The sequence below is a fragment of the Mustela putorius genome, unplaced genomic scaffold, assembly GCF_011764305.1.
Source record: "Mustela putorius furo isolate JIRA1106 unplaced genomic scaffold, ASM1176430v1.1 tig00003987_pilon_pilon_pilon, whole genome shotgun sequence".
Taxonomy (NCBI): Eukaryota; Metazoa; Chordata; class Mammalia; order Carnivora; family Mustelidae; genus Mustela; species Mustela putorius.
In genome coordinates, this window is record NW_025422126.1 from 16,817,150 (window position 1) to 16,826,948 (window position 9,799).

The 9,799-nt window shown below is 42.0% G+C and overlaps 1 long non-coding RNA gene across 3 annotated transcripts in view; it reads left to right on the forward strand.

The window, feature by feature from the left end:
- Positions 1 to 8,305, forward strand: part of LOC123389562 — a 44,891-nt gene extending 36,586 nt beyond the window's left edge. For all 3 annotated transcript variants that reach the window (XR_006604178.1, XR_006604180.1, XR_006604179.1), the window contains exons 4-5: positions 4,569 to 4,652; positions 7,067 to 8,305. This is a non-coding gene — a long non-coding RNA (uncharacterized LOC123389562). The remainder of the gene's footprint in view (positions 1 to 4,568; positions 4,653 to 7,066) is intronic.
- The last annotated feature ends 1,494 nt before the right edge of the window (positions 8,306 to 9,799 follow it).

Below are 9,799 nucleotides of genomic sequence, written 5' to 3' on the forward strand. Positions count from 1 at the left end.
AGTAGTGTGGTCAGTTCAGGAAATGGGAATGTGGGTTCTCTGAGGCATGGTGGGGCAGGCACTGCTGAGCATCGTGGGCCAAGAGCCCAGAGGAGACAGCATTGAGGTAACGAGGGACTAGATGCGGCTGCCACTTCCACCCCCATTCCATATATTTACTGAAGTTCCCACTAGCAACTCTGCAGCTTTGGAAACTACTTATATTCCTTATAAAGGCATCTGCCATTTCTCCACCATTCAGCCCTCCATTCATCCACTCACTCATCCAATAATTCATTCAATGAGCATTTGTTGAGTGCCACCTATGGCCAGGTCATATGCCCAGGGGTCATTCTGTGGTAAGCTTGCTTCTGCTGTAGAAGAACAAAAACCTTCCCCCCATGAACATGCTCTCTTACCCTGCTCATTATGTAAAAGAGAATGGAAAGAAATGCTTTTTTCTTATATTGGGGAAGGGGTGGGCATTAGACTTTTCATTGGAGTCCATAATGGCCATGTCGAATACCCATGACCTATCATGACACACGAGACTCTCCAATCTGACTCTGACCTATGTGACCTGTCCCCTCTCTTACCACTTCCTACTCTATCAAAACACCCATACCAAATTTCTAAGCACTCCCAGAAGATAGCATGCTTTTGTTAGCCTCTTTGTCTTTTTGTAAATGCAGGTCACTCTGCTTGGAAAACCCCTACCTATCCTTTATGAACAATTCATTTGTCACTTCTGTGACACCCTTGGTCATCTCCGCAAAGGAGTCATTCCTCCATTCTGGTTGTCAGTACTGGTTATTTTGGGGACTTAAGGTCTAGAGTAAGTTCAAGATAGTTGGAAACCTGTGAAATAAACCACCCACATTGTACTGAAACCCTAAAGATAATAAGAGCAAAATGAAGACTCACCTACAGATAGGAAAGTTCCCAAACTTCATTGTAACTTGACTGACAGAAAAATGTTACAACGCTGAGAGAGATTGTTCAGTTGCAAAGCACAGACTAAGATTCTGAGCAGCAAATATAAGTGTTTCCCATCTCAGTATTGCCCCAGGGGGGTGAAGATCCCTTGCCGGAGATAAACTTTGTATTATTTCCAGGTCTAATGACAAGGCTCTTCCTACAGTGGAACTAGATACAGGAGATTCTGAATTTCCAGTCCCACCAGCAGTCTCTTGATGAGAAAGATGTAACAGAATTTCTTCGCCAGGCTCACAAAGCAATCATTATTATTATAATTAGGCTTCTTGTGCAGCTTAATAATAAGGAGCAGAAGCATCCCTCAATATAATGCTGATATTTTAATCTATTTGACAGTTTCATTGCTCACTGAAGATTATTAAATCGTCATTTGGTGTCTGTTTTTAGTCTCATGTGCAATGTATTTATCATGAGTCACTGGCAGGCCCCTGTCATCCCTAGCGCCGAACTCAGCAAACATATGGACTAGCAAAGCAGAGGAAGAAATCTTGGAAGTTGGTCATCATTGAAACACAGTCCAGCAGTTCTCAACTTTTATTTCCCAAAACAAGTGGTGAATGGTATTCACATGACCAGTTCCCGTGGGCAGTCCCAGGCTGCCATGAATTCCAAGGTGCTGGTTCTAGCTCCATTTCTTTCTTTTCTACTTAAGAAAACATATTAGAAGTGAGTACAGCTTGCCATTGAGATGACCTTGAAACTGCTCTTGAAATTACTCTTGAAATGACCTTGAAATTACTCCTATTGTTTTTGTTTAGCGGCCTGACTCTGGGCTGTCCAGTTTTGAGGGTGAAGTCTGTAAAGGATTTTAGCAAGTAAGTGATGTGGTGATATTTGTATTTTAGAAACACAAAATGGCAGCTGAAATTTAGAATGCTACTGCACTATTTGGGCAAGAGATAATGATGGCCTGAGTCAAAGTTGTGGCAGTGAGGACGGAGAAGAAAGGATAGATGTGAGAGCTGTCTAGGAGTAGAATGACTAGAATGATTGGATACTGGGGTTGGTGGGGGGTGAGAGAAGAGAAGTCACAGATGAAGTCAGCTTACTTGAATGACTGGGGAGTCGTAATACCACTAACGGGAAAAGAACTACAGGAAAAGGAGCTTGTTTGGGTGGTAGAGGACACATTCTACTTTATGCACACTGGGTTGAGGTTCCCAAGGAAAATTCAGGCATCACGTAAGGCATCAAAAATGCAGGAGATTCAGATAGAAGTGTGCATATAAAGGTAAGTAAGGGTAATTAGGTTATTGATCACAGTTGAAGTCAAGGGAGGAGTGTGTGAGGTGAAAAGGAAACAGGTAAAGGGTTAAATCTGTGAATGGAAACAGGTAAGGGCTGATCAGCAGAGGAAGAAACCAGCTAAGAAGGTTGGGAGGTGTTGAGATGCATCAAAACAATCGAGAAAATGGATTGCCATGGAAACCAAGGGGGGAGAAAATTCCAAAAAGAGAGTATCTGGGGATGTCAAATCCTCCAGAGAAAGCAGAAGTAACGGTGAGAAGTACTCATTGACTTGGCAGTGAGAAGACTATTGAAGATCTTTAACACAATGTCCAGGGTGTCTGGAGCACGGGCAGCGGATTACAGTGGGTTCATGTGTGAACATGAAGAAAGGAGAAGAAGGAAGCAGAGAGGAATTTGGTGATAAAGGAAATACTAATAAATAGTGACATTTATTCAGCACTCATTTTGTGTCAGGCACAGTGCTTGACATAAAATGTCTCATTTCATCGTATGAACTGTGTATAATTATAATCCTCTTTTATGCACCAGAAACATACTTTAGAAGTTGAGTTGCTGAAGATCACCCAGCTAATAGGTTGCAAAAACAGGATTCAAACCTAGCATGAACTGACCCAAAGCCTAGGATCTTGACTACCATCCTGGGGCCAGAAGAGAAGGTGAAGCCAGGGGATACTTTTGTTTATCTGGTTATAAAATTAGAAGTGAAATTTTCTTCTGAAGTGATAGATTTAGGTTTTTGATCGTAAAAGGCACAGAAACAAAATCACAAGGAACTGCCTTCCTTGAATTGTCACGGTGATCTCGTCTGGAATCAGCTGACTCAGGACCAGCTACGTGGCCATTCATTAATTAGTATGTGCTGAGCATGTGCTACACAGAGGAGTGAATTCACCTGAAGTGCAAGTGAGACACCAACTGCAACTTCTTGGACCCTTGAGAAAAGGCAACAGGTGAAATACAGAGAGAGGGAGAATTCCAGATTCACCTCTGCTGGAGGCAGTCCAGAAAGGTATTTTAACTACAGTGTCCTGTAGGGATTCAGGTCCATTGTCCATTTGGCCTGGGAGTCTGCTTCACACTGAAACTCTGCGTTTACTCCAGCTTCAATCTAGAAGACCTGAACTCTCAATTTTACAGGGAAATGGACTTTTCTGAGGTCCCTTGGTCTCACGCATTACTATTATGTGCCCCCACGTAATAGTTGCTTCGAGTGTATAAAGCTAACTGGAGGATGAAAAGGAAGATATTTTACCATCTGAAAATCCAAATATAATCACATCTTGTTAATTTCCTCAGTTAATTGCTCTACCTCCTATGTCTTCATTAGCAGAAAGTCCAATGTCACATGCCCCTGAATTATTCCCGAATTCAAAACATTTCCTCAATCCAAAGGGTCATCACCTCTTCCAACCAACAAGTTGAAAGGAAACTGGGAAGCTGATCAAACCAAAGGTCTCTTAGTTCTCTTTCTACCATATTGGGTCCTTGTTGCTCCTTTATAGTCCACTGCTGAGGCAGTGCTATTACTGGTCCACATCTTGCCCTGGCTGCATGAGGCACCATGCAGGCCAAGGTTTGGCCTCAAGGTCCAGCTCCACGGCTCACTTAGTACACATTCAGCATGTTCTGTCCCTGTATCTCAATGACATTGTCACTCAGAAACTTCTGTTGGGCCCAGCTGTCTGAAGGCAGTCCTTTCCTATGGCAAACACTCTCCAGGGCCCTTCATCTTCTTTCCTGCCAATAGATCTCAGTGAGCACTACCTGATCCATTTCTGGTCCAATAGCCTTGAACCTCAAAGAAAAAGGGCCAGAGACCCTTTCCTCTTTTCTTCCTAGGGCTGCCTCCTTGTACAATTCCAGAGACGCCATTTGTATTGTATTCAGAAGGAAGGGTATCCCTTGGAGCCTATTCCAAGGAATATTTACATCCATCACAGCAGATGACAGTATGAATGGAACTTTCTGGTGGTGTGCAACTCAACGTCAACTTTCCTACCTAGCCACAACCCCAGCTTTCTATTCAAGAGGAATGAGAAAGAATGGATATGTCTATACTAAGAAAGAATGGATATTTCTAGACTAAGACTACTGCCTTCTTTCCAGGCAGTAGGTCTCTTGTAGTTGCGAAAGGTCTCTTGTAATTGAGGAAGGCAAATAAAGTGACTCTTGCAAAACAGAACAAAGATCTATTTCAAAGTGATTTTCTGAAGCTTATTTTTAAAAAATAAGATGTATTTTCTTTTCCTCCAGCCATCTCATTACACAAGTAATAATAGCTATCATTTACTCAGCAGATGTGGCACAAGTGCTTTACATGCATTATCTCATTTTCCTTGCAGAAAAATTCTGACTCTGATAATGGAGCTAAATTCTACAGAAATGAGAGTACAAGGTAGACTGTGAAAAAAAATTACGTCAGTGAGGTAAGTGTAAAGTACCAAGAGAGCCCAGAGTAGGAGGGATTATTTCCGGCCAGAGAGGCTCATTCAGTCAACATTCAGCACATAATTATTTGTGCCTTTCACATCCTGCTCTCAAGAAACTCCCAGGCTATGGGGGAAAGGATGAGGAAACAGGTCGTCTTGACAGTGTGATGTCATCTGATGACTGCAATGTGGCCATCAGGGTAGGCTCCTTGGAAGAGGAGGCATTTGAATCACAAACATTGAAAGTTTGGGGGGTTTCTAACCAGACTAGAATGGGGATCTCCGATATCCCAGTGCTGCACCTGGATCTTATTACAACTCCATCATCTAAAAGAGGAAGAGAAACAAGGGGTTGTTAACTTTCCCATTCAATTCTTCTCCAAGGCCCTAATTTTGAAGCCTTTAATGGTAACCAGTCCTTCCCCTTTGTGCAACTGGCTTTCCTCCCACGGAAGATTGCACTGCACTTTCCCTTACTTAACGCCATTCAGCCTGTGACCTCCTCTCCAATTTACCAATCCTGATTCCCATCCTCCACCTTTTCTCCCACTGAGAAGAAACAGCCAACTTTTGGACTTTCAGACCTCCTGGAAAGAGGCCAAGCTTCCATAAACTCCAGAATATTATTGTGTGAATTAAAATATTCACATGGTATCAACCCTGCAGTTACTCCAACATTTATTTTGGAAAATATTACATTTGGAAAATGGGAAAGATTCCAGAGCATTCTCTTACCTTGAAATATCAGTAGACACGAGGGGATTTAGAGATCATTTCTTGCTCAAGAGTTCGCAAACAATCTACAATTAGAGATACATAAAATTGCCTCAAATAACATTAGTGAAGGGCTCTGGGGCTTAAAAAATGCCTATAGAATCTTTGTGGAGAAATTTGGGGCAAAAGGCTGCAATTCTAACTCACTGAAGCAAACTTTCAAAACGCCTTTGAGTTCAATCCCAGTTGGCTCTTATTGCACGTTTCTCTTCCAATCAGTGATAATTAGACCTTGCTCAGTTGTACGTTTTCCAGGATCATACATGCTTCAAACTCCATCCCGCTGGCGACGAGAGGCAAAGCGGTCTAGAGTCCCAGTGAGAGCTGTATGAAAACCTAAAGCCCCAGACACTTAAGGTCCCAAGCAGCCTTTACTCTCCTCTCTTTTCCACCTGTTTGTGCTCAGCTCACTTTTGTAATGCGAAAGCCACAAGAGGAGAGTGGGGCAGGGCAGGGGCAGTCCGCTGTCCCATGGAGAGCTTACCGATTGATGATTGATTGATTGATTGATGCACCTTCTTCTTTAATGTGGCTTGGCTCCCATTGCCAATCATATGTTTGCAGTGGCTAGAATACAAGTGAGATTGGAGGGCTTTGAGGGGAAAAAAGGGCGTGGAAGGATGGTCAGATTGCAGTCCTTCTTGTGTGTTTTTTCAGCCTTTGAAATTTGGCAATTCCTGACACATATCCCATTTATGACAAAGAAAACCCACCACCCAACAGTGAGTGAGTGTGTGTGTGTAAATGAATAAAGAGCAAGTAGGACATATGCCAAGAGACAACAACGGTTACCTCTGAGAAAGGAAGTGTGAATAGATGGTAAGAGCACACCACTGGTGCCCATCTATCCCATTTTTACATTGACATTTTATCCAAGTAGTGTGTAAATAAACATAAAGAAAAACGATTACAGTAAAGAAAAAATTTATTTTTATTTTTTTAAAGATTTTATTTATGTGAATAGAAATCACAAGTAGGCGGAGCAGCAGGTAGAGAGAAAGGGCGGAACCCCGCTGAGCAGAGAGCCCGATGCGGGGATCGATCCCAGGACCCTGAGATCATGACCTGAGCCGAAGGCAGAGGCTTAACCCACTGAGCCACCCAGGCACCCAGAAAAATATATTTTTAAAAATAACTAGGTAAAATTCTATGTACTAATATGGAAGTCTATCCAAGAAATGTTATATTAAAAATAGCAAGTTTAAGGGTGCCTTAGTGGCTCAGTGGGTTAAGCCTCTGACTTTGGCTCAGGTCATGGTCTCAGGGTCCTGGGATCGAGCCCCGCATCAGTCTCTCTGCTCAGCGGGGAGCCCGCTTCCTCCTCTTTCTCTGCCTGCCTCTCCGCCTACTTGTGATCTCTGTCTGTCAAATAAATAAATAAAACTCCTTTAAAAAAAAAGTAGCAAGTTTAAGTGGCAAATATCCTAAGTTCTATTTTGGGGAAAAATGTAGATGTACCCACACACAATTGGTAGTGTATGCATAGGAAAAATCATAAGAAAAATATACTAAATTATTGTGGGAGATGGAATATTTCTGAGAGATGGAGATGCAGGCGGGGATTTTAATTTTCTACATGGTATGGTCCTTGGAATATTTAAATTTTTCAATATTGTCATTATTGATTTTTCTAACAGATTGACTCATGTAGGACTCTGACCATGTTTCTTGGTACTGCCCTCAAAGACTGACTGGCTGCTTTGATGAACCAACAGGCAACATGCTGTTGACTGATCTGAACAACTAACTCACATCCCAACCCAAAGGATAATGTTCATGGCAGGTTCTTGTGTTAAGAACAATCCCAGCTTTTACCTGTTCTTACCTTAAATAAGCACTTCCTTCTGCTACACATTCCCTCCTCCCCTTCTCCTGGCAAACTTCTGTTTATCCTCTAAAACCCAGTTTTCCCCAACTCCCCAGACAGAGTTCCTAATTTCTACTTTGCTCCCATAGCATTTAAACATATCCCCATTTCCACAAGTTGACTCCATCTATGCTAGTTCAGTGTTTCCCCTCTTCTGGATTGTCAGCTGCCCAGGGCAGGGATAGTAGCTTATTTTCTACTTATCTGTCTCAAGGGTTAATACGATGAACAGCACTTAGTAAATATTTAGTTAATAGGATTGGTTTCCTCAGCCTCTCCCAGTGTAAGAGTTGTAAATCCTGTGGACCCCAAACGTGGGCATTATCAGAATCTCCTGAGGGAGCATTTAAGAACACAGGTACTGATGTTCCACTATAGCTATTTTCAATGCAGGATCTCCCAGATGATTCTTCCTCTATATCTTCTGCTTCCTCTTCCCATTGTTTTCCTTCCTGAACATTCCAGTCCAGTGCTATTAACTGGACAATGTTGGTATCCATAGTGGTGTTGGGCAGGGGGGATGGAGACCCAGGGTGGAATAATAGAACCTAAGCTGGGTGAGTAGTGTCCCTGGGTAGGAGGGTGGTGTGGTATGGATGTCAGAGCTGCAGCAGAGTGGGAAGGGCAGTCACACAGAGCAGGATGCCGTGGTGGCCTGGGAAGGAGCATCAGAGCCTGATTCATTCCAGTGGGGTGTCCAAGCAAGATGAAGGGTGGTGTCTCTATGCAACGTCTTCCTGCTTGGAAGTGTCAGAGCCCCAGAGGCATAAGGAGGGAACTATATAGGTGTTGGGGACTGGGGTAAGAAAAAATTAATAAATAAGTACATTTATTGATGAAAAGTCTCTTAGCATCAGACAGTTACAAATATGGAACAGGAGAAAACTAGAATGACTCCACGGTGTCAGATTGTCATGGGAAGTTTTTGTGGTTTTCAAGATGGAAATAGACACAGAAATCAATATAGATGTAAATAAATGGTCCATATGTGCAAATGTGTATGAATATATATGTGTGTATATATGTACATTAATGTGTGTGTATATGTGTACATTTATACATAGATATCTCAATGTTAGTATAAAATACTTTAATATTACACACACACGCATGCACACACATCTTAGTTCTGTTCACTTGAAGCGCTTGGGAGCAGCCCCACCCCAGTTGCAAAGAGTGTACTGAACATCATGCTTTCTGTAAGGAACCAGAGTTCTTTGCAGGATTGGGAGACTTCCATGCTGGGGCAGTAAAAGTAAAAAATGAATCTGGACATCTTATGCCCAAAAAACCCAAAAAGGAGTGCTCAGAGAATATGCGGACATTTGTAAAGAACACAGGATCTGGCTTGAGGGAACTCCCACTGGCCATACCTGGGACAGTCTGAACATCAAAATAAGTAATGATAGTAGTGGGTTATAACTCGTTGGATAAAATAGGACTCCTTCAATACATATTGAGAGAAAGAAATGAAAAAATGTAAAGTTTGATAAGGAACTGAATATTTACATAATCTTAAATTTCTCTCCTATAAAAACATATTACAGAGAGGAAAAAGAATGACTTCATGGTGGACAAAACTAACAGATACCATTTTATAAAATTTTTTATTTTTTATTAACATGTAATGTATTATTAGCCCCAGGGGTACAGGTCTGTGAATCGCCAGGTTTACACACTTCACAGCACTCACCATAGCACGTACCCTCCCCAATGTCCATAACCCCACCACCCTCTACCCCCCCCATGGCAACCCTCAGTTTGTTTTGTGAGATTAAGAGTCTCTTATGGTTTGACAGATACCATTTTAATCAAGTGATCAAAATAGTCATACTGTAATAGGACAAATCAAAATTGTGGGCCACCTGATGGGACACAGTGAGAGAATGTGGCATTGCTTCTTTGACGTTCCTTTCTGAGGTATAGCCAGTATCGAGCCATGAGAAAGCTTCAGACAACCAAACTGAAGGTGATTCTACAAAATAAATGACCTGGAATCTTTAAATATCAAGGTCACAGAAATCAAGGCAAGACGTGAATTTTCAGAATAAGGAAATAAAAAGACATGTCATAAACACAGCACAGGATTCTACACTCTTTTTTTACTTGAAAGGATTTTTGGGAAACAATTCACAAAACGTGAATGGGGTCTGAGGAGTAGAAGATAGCAACCTATTGATGTTCACTTTCCTCATTTTAATGGGTTTTCTTTGGTTATGTGAGAGAATGTCGTTGTTTGTAGGAAATACTAAAGTATTTGCTAGGGCACCATGTTAACAACTAACTTGAGTGGTTCAGAAAAAAAATTATTGGCACCTGGGTGGCTCTGTGGGTTAAAGCTTCTGCCTTCAGCTCAGGTCATGATCTCCCGGTCCTGGGATCGAGCCCCGAATTGGGCTCTATGCTCAGTAGGAGAGCCTGCTTAATGCTCTCACTCTGCCTGCCTCTCTGCCTACTTGTGATCTGTCAAATAAATAAATAAAATCTTTTTAAAAAATTATTT